At 38.5% G+C, this 15461-nt stretch overlaps 1 pseudogene; it reads left to right on the top strand.

Moving 5' to 3' along the window:
• The first annotated feature begins 14532 nt into the window (after positions 1-14532).
• LOC104835445 overlaps positions 14533-15461 on the top strand; it is a 3990-nt pseudogene continuing 3061 nt past the window's right edge.

The raw sequence follows: 15461 nt of genomic DNA, 5'->3' as shown, positions 1-15461 counted from the left end.
TTGACAACATGCCTTAAGAAACTCACTTTAAGCTAATACCTTGTATTAAAGTAAAAGATCACTCTAATTAAGCTCTATCAATTAGGTTACTAGAGAGACATTTGAGTTCTTGTTTGCAAACATCAGATTTCAATGCGCTCTACTCTTTTTTCAGAGGCAATCCAAGAATTAATACTAAAAATCCTTTGAGTACATGCAGATTTCAAGACAGACTGGATGGTTCAATGGATTTTTTTTAAAAACTTGTATAAATTCACAAGTTAGATCTGACTAGCATTAGCTGTTGACACATTTGGCAGTCAAAAGACAGACCAGAAACTGCATAATCTGCTGTCATTTCTCAGCAATAAGCTCATCTCAGTAATGGAAACATGTAGAAGTTCTCAGTGAGTGCAGAGATACTTTAACAGGAGAACCCTGAACAGCTATATTTTGTATCGGCTCTGCTTTTAAGCTGACCAAACAAGAAAAAGTACACTCAAATCTCCCATTTCCTTAGTACTTGTGCACCAGCCTGTACATGAAACTTGTATTACAGCCCTGTTTTCAAAACGCCAATTCAACATTCTGGTCACAGCTCCCAGGACAGAACCAGGTCTCCCTATCCCCAGGACACCACCTTCGTCACTGAACTATGGATACCTATTCTTACTCACTCTCCATCTGACCCAAAGTGCGCATTCTCAGTGGGACAATAAACCACAACAGCAGGAGGGCATAGAGAATAATCCCATGCATACCTAGTTCTTCCTCAAGTCTGATAGTACTTTGACTCTTCATAGGAGGCGAGAGGAACAGTTTTGAATGCCCATCACAGCAAGGACAACTGAACTCAGATCCATTATTAGGCAAGTGATGCACTAACAGTCCTTAGATAATTTAAAAAAAAAAAAAATCCAGGAGAAGCTAAATCTCAAAAGAAAGAAGTAAAACGCTTGTGAAGTGAAGAAGTGAAACAACTTACCGCTTAAACTCATAAGGGCACTGTGAACGTAGGCACCTATGAAAAACTTCGTAAAGCTACAGTTAAGTGTTTATTTCCAGAAGAGTGAGGAATTTTGAACACGTATACCTTTGATTTTTTTTCTCTCAGCTAAATTGACATCCTGTCCACATACATGCAAACAATTTGTTAAGTATCTTTGTTCTTAGGCATCTATTACTACCCAGACATTAAACTGGGAAGCTCAGCAAGTCTCTAGGGTTTGTGAATACCACTCCTAAAACCAAACATAAGAGGATTTGTGGATACAGTCCTAAATACCTAAGTGAAGTTTGTGAATTGCATGCCAATCACTAGAAGCCCACTACAATTGAGAAAGCTAAACAGTGCCAAGCATAATTCCTTGTACACAACTCGAGCTCAGCTTTTGGCAAGATAACATCTGTATAGATGATGATATAAAAAAAGCGTATCATTTAAAAGGCTCTAGGAGCACTCATTTCTAAAATAACATATAAATTAAAAAAAATATAAAGGCAATAATTATCTTGTTAAAAATCACTAAATGCTACAAATAGCTACTCATAATTCAAGTTAAAATATTACTTCTTCTATAACTTAGTGGGCATAAATTAACACACATGAAATACCATCTGAACACAAGAAAATACTTTTTACCCTGAGGATGGTTAAACACCCAACCAGATTACCCAGAGAGGTTGTGGAGCTTCCATTCTTGGAGATATTCAAAACACCTCTGGACAGAGTCCTGGACAACCTGCTCTAGCAGACCCTGCTTGAATAGGGGGGATTGACTAAATGATCTTGAGAGGTCCTTTCCAACCTAGACAGTTCTATGCTTTATGTGATTCTCTATGGTACAGCTGAGAAGACTATGAATATACTGTATGCATGCAAGACCGTATTAGCCCCATATGTTGTATTTATTCCACATTCCAATCCTCTTGAAGAGATTTTATCTCTTAAAAGGAAACAGAAGGGACAAAAAAGGGAAATTCTATCAAAACCATAGCAAATGCACATGCCTCTACACCTCTCCAAGTGTCCTGGTGCAGCACATTTATGAATTGCAGTCTTTCCATTTATTGGAACACCCTAAAGAACCCTTTGAACTCCTGGCTAGAATTAATACCAATCCAAAGCAAACATACTGTAACACTAAAAAACTTATTTTGTCAAAAGTATTTTTTAAGGATAGGAAAACTCAGTAGCAATTCTGGTGCAACTGCCGTTTATATGAAGTTTGATCATTATTTCACTTGATAAACAAAAATAATACTTTGTAAGCAATACATGCATACACTGATTTTTATTTTTTTCCAATTAAGCTCAATTAAGACTTAAATTCAGTTGATAATATACAGAAGTTTACTGTCATTTCAGACCCCCTATAGTAACTAAGACATCTCCCTGGGGAGATGAGAGATAGGACACACAGGACATCCAGTCTCTTCTGGATCAGGGTGTCAAATAGCAATAGACATCCACATTTCAGTGAGTAAGTTGAGCCCTGAATGACTCCTGACAAAACGCAAAAGAATTTATGTAACTTAAATTTTGGTAAGGGCATTTTCAAGAAGTTTTCTGACAGATGTTCATCACTCAAAAGAACTCCAAACCAATAAAAGCACCTTGCATAAATGCCCAACAATCACAAAAATTTTTGCTTTTAAATACAATGCTTCCACAAGTCAAAAGTAAAGGGAACAAATTAGAATATTTCAGAATTAAGCCACACTAAGAAGCCTTCTCAGAAGAGAATTCTGCTAAGTATGATGACTGGGAAAGCCACAGCAAATATTGAGTATTCCAAATTAAAAAAATCTGTGTATCCATTAAATTCTACAAAACACATCATATCCTACTATTTATTTCAGGTCAAATCTTGCTATTTGCAAACTAATTAATTTGGTCAATGTCTTCAATGAGAATTAGATTAAATTCATAGTTTAACAGCCTACATTTCTGTGAATCTTTTTATTGCAATGTTTCATAGCTTGCTAGTAGAAATGCTGCTGCATATTTGAAAAAAATAGTGAAATATTAATGCTAGACCATTCCTACAGATGCAGCTAGGAAAATTATGAAATGCCTAGCTACCGGCAAGCAGTTCTCCAAGGGTACATAAGTGTAAAGCATTCCCACTACTGAGGAAAGAAGAACTTAGATCTTTAAACAATCAACCACTCATATTTTAATAATCTTGCAACAAAAGGAATGGAGCTCCTTACACAGTGGGAGGCAACATACTAAACTTCTTCCTGATACCTAGGATTTCAGCATGGAACAGGCCATTGAGATTGGATGGGAAGAATAGGAAACAGTAGTCAGGCAACAGAAAAGCCACAGCTGGGCAAAGTGGGGATAGGTGCAGTCCCTGGAGAAGATGCACTCCACTCAGCACCAAATCAATGGTGTCCAACGTAAAACCAACTAAGCCAGCGCTTGCATCTTCCTGTGGGTATGCTTCAAGATGGGACTCCTAGAGGCCATAATGGAGACCTCTATCAAAACCATACTGCCAGGCAGAGAAGGAATTAAAAACACAAGGAAACCATGAATTACAAACAGGACAACAGTGGCCTATTACTGTTATTATCATATCCCAGAAAACTGTGAAGATTTTCCTGGATATGGTACCACCAAAACTCTACAGGAGCAGCCTGAAGAGATTTCTTCCCCCAAATTTTTTCTCCATGGACACATTTAAGGACAAAACAGTTCCTTTATCCCTAAAAATGTTATTGAAATCCTAAGTCAAAGCTCTGACTAAATTTGAAAGACCCACAACCTTTTTAGCAGTATAGAGCATAGAGTTAGCAGACTTGCATTACACAGATTTTTTTTCATTTAGATGTTGGCTGGTTTGGGGGTTTCTTGGTAGTGGAAAATAATTTACATCAAACAACTCATTTGACTAGATCTTATGCCGTTAATTGCCTTAACTGTGCACTTTATCTACAAGATCTCACATCAGTATTTTTAATTATTTAGCAGCAATTTTTAATGTGTTTTATCAGCATGATCAGAGATTACCTTCTTAATAATCATTCTTCTCTGAGTGTAAAGCATTTGATTCCAGCTGCTATGAACTTTTAAACAAGAGAAGGCAATGTCTGCTGACATAAAAGGGACAATCCACTTCATAAAGGAATGATGACCAAATTAAACTCAATATGCCCAACAAAACAATATGATTTTATGCTAGACACTTTATAAGCTTTAATACAGTTAACTTGCTTGGGAAGAGTCTGAATTACTGTATTTTACTATATTATTCTGACTTCTACACTGTATCACAACACTAAAATTTTCTTTTACTCCAATTACTTTTTCATTAGTTTAGATTCCCAGCCTCTAACCCACATGGAAGCTACCTATGTTGCCTCTACATTTGGTCTACAGCAAATAATTAAATTTAAATATATCAGTGCTAGTACATCTCTAGAAGAATCAATGGGACAACATCACCACTAAAAGCAACCGACCTTCTAAATCAGTATTTGACACAGACTGATTTAGGAAGGAAAATGGTAACCCAGACTCTACTGCTAGAGAAAAGTTTTGTTGCAATCAAAGGTAAGCACTGATCAGAGAATAAACACATTTTAAGGTAAGGAAAAGCCAAAATAAAGCAGCCATGGTGGTTTCCTTCCCTGTCACCAAATGTATCTCTGGAATAAAACTGCACCTGAAGCTTTCATTTCAAACAAAGAATAAAGTTTATAGGTCTGAAGACTACTGGGAGAAGCTTGAAAATATAATCTAATACCAGACTTATGAATTCTAACAGAAAGCATCTGAATTTAATTACCGACATCTGGGAACTGACTTTCAGTGCTTGAATGCTTGAGGCTGACAACGCTAAAATTAAAAGCCATTGAATGATATAACAAATAGAAGCTATTCATCAATGTCTTGAGCTGGGAACAGAGACACACTGGCCCAAAAGGTGCTGACTGGCATAAAGATGGCCTGAAGTGCCCACCCATGCCCTCCTATGACGAAGCCTAAGGATACTGCAGATAGATCCAAGGACTAAGAGGATAATTAAATGGCATTTGATTTCTCTCTTTACCAAATGGCACACACAAAAAACTGCATTTGAATCAGAGGATTTGCAGGGTGCTCCTCACCTTGCCAATGAACTGAGCAGTTGTATCGTACATGATCCAGCACTCTAAGCACAGACTCACTGCTTCTTTTCCATCTTTGGACAGTAGCAAACTGAATGCAGCCAAGAAGTGCAGGACTGCATCCAGATGACCTGAGTCACTATAACCAAAGCATTGACTTCTAGCTTTGGCCAGGTTCATTCATTTACCTGGCAACACTACAGTCACCCCTACCTAATCAGGAGACACTTGTTCTCTAATAAATAAATAAATAAATGATGCAAAAATAAGTTTGAAAGATCTCTCTCTACCTTGCATCACTTTAACTCTTAGATCTGACAGTGTTGCCAGTCAGTGAGCAGACTGAAGCTGTTGCATCACCACTATGACTAGCTTTGCAGCATGCTCTCATGCAACTCTTGGTTACATCCAAAAAACAAATGCAGGCTTCTACCTCTGCATTTATACTGATTCTGAGATAACCAAACAAAGGCTCTTCACACCCACTTCCAAGAAGAAAAAGAGCACAAACTACAGACTTAACTAGAACTAAAAGCTATTTGATCTTAAGTATTTATGACATTTCTTCAGTAAGCGCTACTGGCAATACAAACCTTCTCAGACATTACTCAAAATCCAATGCAGCAATACTGCTGGGGCTTATGTAATGGTAAATTGGGGAAATACTCAAGTGTGGTCTTTGAAGTCCATTTCTCACAGACAGAGAATAAAATTTCTGAATCTGGACTGGAATTTACCAATCTGCAATTTCTAAAGGATCACCACCTCACCTCATTCAACACAGCCCAATGCAAAGGCTTGCAGAGACATCCAAGTAGTTCCTCAGTGTGTTACCCACACAAAACACTGTACTAGCAATACTGCTCCTACAGGCTTTGCTACTTTGATCAGAGCTAAGTGGGTACCTCTACACAGCACAGTCAACTTGTCTGTCCTAATGATGAGTTTATATGAAAGGTTTCATCCCTTCTGTAAAACATTATATTTCTTTTTTGTACCATCACAGCCATAAAAATATTTGATCTACGGTTACAGTTTTCCAGCCTACTTGGTTCCAGTGGAACCCTACAAGCAAGAGATACTCTGTGAAGACTCCAAGATTGCTTAAGACAGGTTTCTGCCCACATACGGAATAACTAAGAAAAAGGTGCAGCTTTAGGCATGATTTTTATTACCACTTCATCAACTCCATTTCTAGTCTGAGTCTACCCTTATCTTTTAAGGCTAGAGACTTTCTTTGGGGCACAGGTGTGGTTGCATGAAAACCACAAAAAAGTTGCAAAAAAGTCAACGTGAGTTATCAGCTATTAAGATACTCAGATATTACTCAGTCACAAAAACTAAGTATCAGTATAAAGTAAAAATGGAATATTGATTTGGGGATTTGGTGCCATTTAACAACTCCTACTTAAAAAAAAAAACACCCTTCACAAATACATACATCCATACTTCAGCTGCACAACTGGAAATACTCTGCTCATCTGAGTATCACCTACCTATCACTTTGTACAGTAATGTTAGACTGAAAAATGCCAAGAACACAAAAAAATAAGGAAAATAACTTCAATGTAGTAGGTAATAATGTCATTAACTTAAGTACTAAAAGAAGAGCTTTCCTTGTAGGAAGTTTTGTTAGGGGAAACGATTCTTTGCTTTAGCAAACTGCAACAGGTAGGAAATGTTCTTGGAAACACCTTTGGGAGATTCAAAAGACTTCTAGCAGTACTGAATGCAGTAGTTGGAGAAGATTTTCACCCTTTTCTGAGGCCAGAGTTGGTTAAAATCATTCCTTTTGGCTTCCTGAGATCTTATAAAGACTGAAAACAGGAGAACATGAAATGTTACTGAAATTTGTCCCAGATTTGCAAACAATGGTTTTCAGTATTTGAAAATAACTTGCTGCTTTTGTGCACAATCTCTTTTGCTTTTGTAAACCATGAATAACAGTTCATCTTTGATTTGTTTTCAGTTTCTCACAGAACCAGTTTGTTATGATTGCTCTCTCCTACACAAAAGCTGGTCAGGATTTCCAAACACCCTTCTGTTCATTTATGGCAAGCTGGAGTAAAAACATTTGTTTACTACAATTCAGTGCAAGAATCTGGTAAATAAAAACACTAATTTAACACCTTTTCCCCCCTAGTATATGACAGCAAACTAAGCACTTAGAATCAACATGTCTTTCTCTAACCTGCATATATATTCATTACAGGGCAAATTAACTGGTTGCTCTTCTTTCAAGATAGAATGGGTACAAGTTCAACAGCAACACTGGCTTCTGTACTTCCTTCTCTTGCCTGACCTGGCTTAAAAACTGTATAGAGACTTCTGTGGGGTTCCTTTTTAATTTCTAGCAGGTTTTTGTTGGGGGTTTTGGGGTTTTTTTTTTTCCTTAAAGCTTTAAGAGGCCTCCTGGTGATCCAGTCCACAGTACGTTTCCACAAACAGTGATGCCTCCAAAACACAAGACCAATGAACTGCAGCAGGAGGGCAGTGGTTTTATGAGTACCTCAAGCCAGTATTGCTGCAGAACATCTTGTATCAAACCATGATAGAAAGGCAAGGAGAGACTGGTCCACAAGTTCAACTCAGTTGTCAGCCATCGATCCAGACAAGGTGCATAAGGGACCATAAATCCATTAGATTGAATGTTCTGATAGTCTGTTTCTTCTGACAGTTTTCGAACATGTGTATCATACAGATAAACAGATAGAAAATAATCTAAACTAAGAACAGATTGAGGGGCTTTATTTATTATTTTTCCTTCAAAGAAAAGGTTCTGAATTTACAGCTCAAGTTTTTCTTCAACCTTTCCCACTCTCCTTAGTCTGGGACACAACTTTTCCTTAGTTGGAGAAAAGCCTGTGTTTCAAGGCAAAACACTTAAAAAGATGATCTTAAACAACTTTTAATCTTTGATCTTTAATTAGGATCGGAAATAGAATTAGAAAAGAAACAGACAAGTGTTTAGACTTCTGTGCCCTCTTCAGGTCTAAGCAAAAGAAACACTTTGTTTGGAAGTTGTCCTTTTTTCCCTCCCTCCCACAGACTATATCAACAGACTCAGAAAAAAATAAAACAACAAAACCCCACCCTTCACCTCTTGCATATCTTTAGATCACCATAGCTATACTACCACTTTTTTTTTTTCTCCTCCTTTTAAGTATTCATGGCTTGGTCTGGTTTGCTATGGGCTACTTGGTAATCACATAGTAATCTCTCTCACTACCTGGGCCAAAGAATAAGTAAATCAGAAACTAAAGCAGCAGCCTATGAAAATTCATTCCTTGGGTTTCCAACATCAATTTTCAATATTCACAGTACACAGACCAGTGACAGAACAAAATGTAAAAACATAACATGGAACTCACTGAAGCAATCTACACCACTGAAGACACTTCCACTCCCCTTCCCCTGTACGCCCCATGCTCTGCCACAAATTATTGCCCCAGAGCACAGGGAACACTTGTGTTGCCACCATCCCATTGGCATTACGGTACAAACCCAAACTGACATCCAGTCAAACTGACATGACAAGCAGCCAAGATGCAGGCACATGCTTTACTCCACCAGTTCTGCTACATAACCAAAAAGAGGTGCAAACCTGAAGGTATTTATGTCTTAAACTGCCACATATTACAATTTACAAGACTTAGTTATTAGAGCCTTAATTCTCTTCACTTATCCAGCAACACCACTAAAAATCAATGCAAATCCATAGTGCAAGAGTTACTTCTAATTAGTAAAGACAGCAAATTCAAATGCCCTGTCTAGCAGCTTTCCTGCCTTTAAGGTAGTTGTACTATGCCAGGTTTGTAATACTGTGGAAATGTGAACAGCTGCAAGAAGTATAAACTACACTAGTTTTGTGCATGACTTGTTCTCATCTTCAGTAAATCTCTTCTGTCATTTGCATCCAAATATCTAAAGCATGGAATCTGACTCCATATAGAGTCTAACATGATGGACCCGATTAAAAGGGTCTTAAAGAAACTGAGCAATCCTAAAAAAATTAAAAATAATAATAAAAAAAAAATCAAATGCCATGCTTCAAACTGAGTATATACTTGAGGGCCCAGTTATTATGTGGCCAGCCCTGGCTGCAGAAACACTTTGGAGTTTCACCTGCTCTCTGTAAAGCTGAATTCCTACTTCTGTTCCACCTCCATTCATAGTTATCCTCCCTAAGTAAGCAAGCAAAGCACATCCAGTCCTCTTATTTACATTTCAGCAACTCATGTTTTTGCAATTCTGCGACTCTGAAGGATGGAGCACATACATGAAAAGTAAATGCATGAGATTTCGTATTGGTACTGCACCATGCAATTTCCTATGCGCTTTCCCAACAAGCAATACAGCAGTTGCATTTGTATGCAAAAGTCATCACAGATAGCAAGAGATGCAGAGTGTATTTTAATGGAACCTCACCGAGGATGAGAAGCTCAGCGCAGCAAGTGTATGGCATACCCTCCAGTGCACTCTGCAGTCCTGATGCACTAAGACCCTGCCAGAAAGGACTTCTGTTCCCTTCGTATTTGTTTGCCTGAGCTTTCTACTAAAGGAGAAGAAGAAAAAAAGAAAAGAAAAAAAAAAAAGGAAGTTCAGCTAAGGAATATACCAAACCCATAAAACAGGTACTGTTCTCCCCATTAAAGAAGTTCCACGCTTCAGTTCAGCCTTTAGCTCTTGAGATCTCTATTTTGATCGCCACAGTTTGCTTAAGTCAAAGTCCTAGTTCTGTTCTGAAAACATCACCTCAGTTCTTTCTTTGTTTTATGCAACTAAAATAAAGGTCACTGACTGAAAGGGGGCTTTCAAAACTAAGTATAACACAGAAAAGAGAAAAAACACAAAAGATATATCCCCTCAAAGGGGGAACCTTTTGATGGTCTATTACTGCTTTAAAGACATCATTTAAAAATCTGTATTAGACCAGGGAAAAATATTATGCAAAGCCACTCTCTTCTTATAAATGTAGCTGTTGGAAAAAAATGTTAATAGCAGTTTTAGAGAATTTCAAAAATAAACCTGGAAAGAATACATTCCACATATCCTGATGACATTTCTTCAACCACAGGTTTTTATCTGTTCTGTCTTGATAAGCCAGGTAGAGTCCCAATTTAGCTTATAAAAGGCAGTAGCCCTTTTACTTTATTTAACCTGAAGTGAAACCTGATGGAAAACGTTTCAGACATAATAAGGCCATAAGCTTGCTCACGTCCACTTATTTGTTACTAATCTAAGCAATGTTGTTTTCATTTAACCATTCATTTTCTTTAAAAAAAAAAAAAAACATACAGGACAGAATTAAGATTTATCAACACTACAGAAATTGACCTCACTCACTTTTAGATACGATACCTTCAAAACAAAAGTCCTCTATCATCCAAACTAATGATGCTGAGGATTTTTTTCAAGCATATTCTTACTGAAGCATAGAAGGAAAGGTTATTCTGGAGGCACAAGGGGTTAGAAAAATTGAAGATGTTAAAGTTTAGACTACCAGGGGAAAAAATACAAATTTTTAAGATACATCCAAAGTAATCACAGCATTCAGGAAAAACACAACAGTAAATTAGGTTGGAACATCACATCTTCTATACTGTCAAAAACCACCACTATACATATCATTCTTGTCAGGAAAAATAAAGACAGATGGTTGCAGAAAAAGACACTCTTCAGAACAACCATAACCTTTAAGTACTGATGAATCAAAATATTTACAATATTTATCCCCCTATAAAGCTCATTCTCTACAATTAAAGTTCTTCTAAATTGCTGCAGCATATTGCTACAGAAATTTTGGCAGAACACATTCTCAATTTACATAATTGTTCAGAGTAGTCACCTAACTTAGAGAAAAATCATACATTCTCAAGTATTACTGATGTTCTGAAGCCTCCAATTTATTTTGCTCGGAACTGTTCACACATTTTGTTGTTTTCTCATCACAGAGAAATCTCCGACTGCTGATATCAAAGTCAATAGCTTCAAACTGGCAGGAGTGTGAATGGAATTTGCATGGCATTCACTACTGGAATGTCATTTTTTGAAATGACACTTTTCATTTCTCAAGCCAATGGAGAGACATATTTTGAAGAGTTGACAATGTACGTAGGTATATAAAGACCCATCAGTACTACCCCAGTTCCCACAGGGCATCTGCTCTTTGAGTGACTTAGCTGTCCACTGACAGCGTGAAGCACAAAATGTATTCTAATTCAGCTATTCTGTGTGTGCAAAACTTCTCAAGAAAGGAAGCCAAACATTGCCGGTCCACAGAAAGTCTGTTAAGGGACTTCAGTGTCAAATCCTAGCTATCCAAGTTTTCCCATAGTTAAAAGTGCAACTAAAATACAAATCTGATAAAACTTTGACAAAATATTTTTCCAATCCCACTCTTGGCCAGGTTACTCAGCAGTCAATTGCGCAAAGTTCCTCCATGCAGGCTGGAAATCTCCAAGACTATGGCCTAGGACACAGACTAGCACCTGCCCAGAACACACTGCACCTCCTTTCTGGCCTACATTAGACATTTCCCCTTCTATAAAGGTCAGAGCAGGTTCAGAATCAGGATGGCTAGTCCACATGGGAATACCCAGAACCAGGAGTTTCAAAGCTCTCCTGGTCTCCCAGTTTAAACTGCCAAACTCCAACATCATTGCTTCATTTTCTTCTCTTGAAACTACCTCCCAGAGTTGCCTCTGCTCCCTGGAATTTCTTCACACACTCAGCAGGAATGCCTCTAAAAAATTCTCTTCTAAGCATGTTTCTTCTCAAATTGAATTTTGGGCTTTAAACAGTGAGAAACTTCAATCAGAGGCAAATCCCACCCATGAACCAACAATTTAAAAAATACATAAATTAAAAAATTGTTTACAAAACACTATGAAAAGTATCTGCTCTTTACTAATTTTCAGTAATAGGAATTTGATAGTAAAATTTCAAAAATTCCTCTGAAATCAAGTTAATAAAAGCCTGTAAAATAAAAGCATCCCATCTACAAGCACATATTCTTGCAAATGGGTAAGCACATAGAATGACAGAAGCAACATCAGACCTCATTTTACCTCCTAAGTGGTCAAAAGGACATCTAAGTCAGAACACAAAGAAGTGAAAACTTAGAAATTGCTATGTCAACGATCCTATGTCTTTCACTACTAAGTGTAGTTGCCAGATAATTCAAGAAACTGGGGTGATAGTGGTGGTTGGTTATATTACAACAAGTAATATTTGTGGAGAATAAATAAAAAAATTTAAAATCAGGTTTCTAAAAATTTAATTATATGTTAGGAAAACCTCTGTAATTTTCAGCTTTTGGCACTGGTCCTCTAACTATCTCCAAAGAAGTGAGATACAAAAATTCAAACACAAGATTTCCCTCCCTCCGCAATCAGTTCGGGAGTAATTGAAGTCCCTGGAGCACAGAACACACTGGCAAGTACCATGTGAAAGTCCTAGATGGATGACAAATATGAAGGATAATTTCTTTACGCTAAAAAATTAAAATGAGACAACTATGCAGTTACTGTAGGTGAGCATAATTATAGTGGATTATATTTATGTTTAGCTAGTTTCTCCTGATAACACTGTCAACTGTTCTCACCCAAGTGTTTAAATTAATTTGATTTTTCACTTAATCCAATTCCCATTTCTAGCCCAATTTATAATCATCACTTCCCCATACTCGCATGGCATTAAATTACTGTCTTTCTTGGCCATTAAGTCAATCATATTCTAGTCAGCAGAGTCGATCAAAAACACCACAGCAGTGGCATGAATTTCATATTGAATACGTTCCTTTTTGCTGTATTATAGAAGCTGATCATCAGTTTCAGAAGCTACATTATATCAATTTCTGATTTTTCAGGCAGAAGCAACACATTCTGAATCAAAAATGGAGATAACAAAAAAACGCCTTTTTTTTAATGAACACTGCATTTTTCTCTGGTCAAATCCCACTCACATTACTTTGCAAGTACCCACCGAAGAAAAGCCCCATGCAAGCCTAAATTTCCATCTGCTGCCAATGTTTCAACTATACATCTCCTTACTGTAAACTGCAAATTTATTGCTCCCCTTAATACAAAGGGAATGATCGGGGGGCAGGGGGACGGACGGGGTACCATTACAAAACCATCTTCCCTGATGTTACTTGAATTTCTCTGTGTGTTCAAATTCACATCCTCAGCCAAATTCACTTATATGTTTAGCAATACACAGACTTTTTATATGGAATTGCCATCTCAAACACAGCTGTTCATGTCCTTCTTACAGAGGAGATAGCTCAACTAGAAGATCCCAGGGAATCCTGAGTTTGCTGTCCGAGGCAAGATTCTACACTATCCATTCAGGGCCAATTTGAAGTTCAGTCACTTCCCAGCTTGCTTTCAAAAAAATATCTCCAGAAATTTAGTTTCTGCATAATCATCCTTAGTTTTAGAATCTCACATGGTTTTCTAACAGTAAAGACAATGCTTAATCTCATATTCTGTGTGGTTCATATAACACGCTGATCTATAAAGCGTTAAATAAACACCGCAATTTCCATATTAAAATTCCCTTCCCTAAAAGCACTTGCTCTCACTTGGAATAGAATGCAAGATATACCTGCAAATCTAACTGAATCATTTTTGAAGAAACCCTGAGGTGACTTCTTGTCCCCTTTAAATATTAGAATTACTATTTTCCCCACATCTGCCAACTCAATAGCTGCCCAAATGCACATTAGCTCCCTGCATGCTTATACAGGAAGTAACAGGGACTTTTGTTGTTCATATGCATAAGAAAACACAATGATATTTTTTATAAGCACTGTAAGCACCTAAAAAAAGATCTTATGCTTAAGAGGCGTTAAGTGGTATGACTGCATTATTTTTAGTGTCCTACTAAAGCAAGAGTTTATTATTCCCCAACAGTTTCTCAGAGCACCCATACCTAGCCTAGTACCTCATACATAATAACTGCAAAGTGCTTTACAGATACCATCAAATTATTCACAATCTGAAAAGCACACAAAAGATGAAAGGAGCTTTTCTGGAATACTTTCAAAGTTAAGAAAAAAAATTTCTCTGTAATCATTTGTAAACTTGAACAAAACAAAGAGATCTGACTGAGTAGCTATATATCAGTAGATTTTTGAGCATCTGTGGTAACTACATTATTTGTTCAGCGCATCACAGGATTTCTGTAGGACCTAGTTAAACAGTAAACTTGGTTTTCGCATAAAAACTCTGAACAATTGTTGAGCACCCCTCAGAGGCCTTACCCCTGCCAACTGCTTCATGCAGGCAGCTCCCAGAATCAACAGGAATTGGCAAGGCTACAGGAATTCTTTACCCTATGCACTACAGTTAACAGGACTGTGGCCTCTGGGTCTACTCCAGATCTTTTCATGACTGAACGAATGCTGCCACTAACATTTACGCAAATATGACTAACCCCAACTTGCTTCTGAAACGTTCGTAAGATATCCTCCTACCCCTACAAAACCAGACAAATTTATAACAAGCTTTAAAAAATGTATTCACTAGTTGCTAAGACCAACGTCTGCAGTTTATCTCACCACACTAAGTTTTAAACTGTAGCTCCTTTTCCTTCACATTTTATAGTAGCGCACGGTGCCAAGCGTACGGCTTCCCAGCGCTTGCGTGACAGTTGTGTCTATCAACTGCCAGTCGGACTCTGCCAGAGATGAGCAGACAAGCCGGCTTCGCTCCGCAGGCTGAACTCACCCTCCATCGACGCCCCGGGAGACTCACCACAGCGAGTCATCTGCGACCTGCAGCATCGCAGGAACCCGTGAATTTTTGGTAGAATTGCTCCAGACTGACCAAATAGGAAATTTAGTGCTGAGAACCAAACCTTGCTCCGCTCTGAGCTAGGGATTTAACCACCGGAGCAGTACCTTCTAAATTCCTAGGGCTGCAGACTTAACCTCCCAGCAATCAAGGTGCCCAGCTCCCTTCCAGCCGGGAGCTCTCGCACATTTAAACGCTAGAGAGGGGCAAAAGCTCGTTTTTGTCACTCGAAGGAGTAGCTTCAAGTCCGGATACACGAAGACAACCGCTCCTACCAAGTAACGAGACGCATTTCCCCGCCCGTTTCGAGGCAGCAGAGCCGCCTTTTAAGAAACCGCCACAAACCGAGCACCTGGAGCACATCCCCGGAGGCGGCGGGACTCACCGCGTCCCGGAGCCCGCCCTGGGCTCCGCTTCGTCGTCGTTCCATTCCTTACCCCCCGCCCCCGCCCCCGCCGGAGTTACACTGAGCCGAAGGCCGGCGGGACCGCTGAGGCGGGCGGGCGCCGGCCGTCACCCAGGGACGCCCCAACGGTCGGAGCTGCCGTTTGAACCGTCTCC

This window comes from Haliaeetus leucocephalus, unplaced genomic scaffold (genome assembly GCF_000737465.1).
Source record: "Haliaeetus leucocephalus isolate CR32 unplaced genomic scaffold, Haliaeetus_leucocephalus-4.0 Scaffold384, whole genome shotgun sequence".
Classification (NCBI taxonomy): Eukaryota; Metazoa; Chordata; class Aves; order Accipitriformes; family Accipitridae; genus Haliaeetus; species Haliaeetus leucocephalus.
Note: the sequence above shows the minus strand (reverse complement) of the source record. Positions and strands in the feature narration are given on the sequence as shown.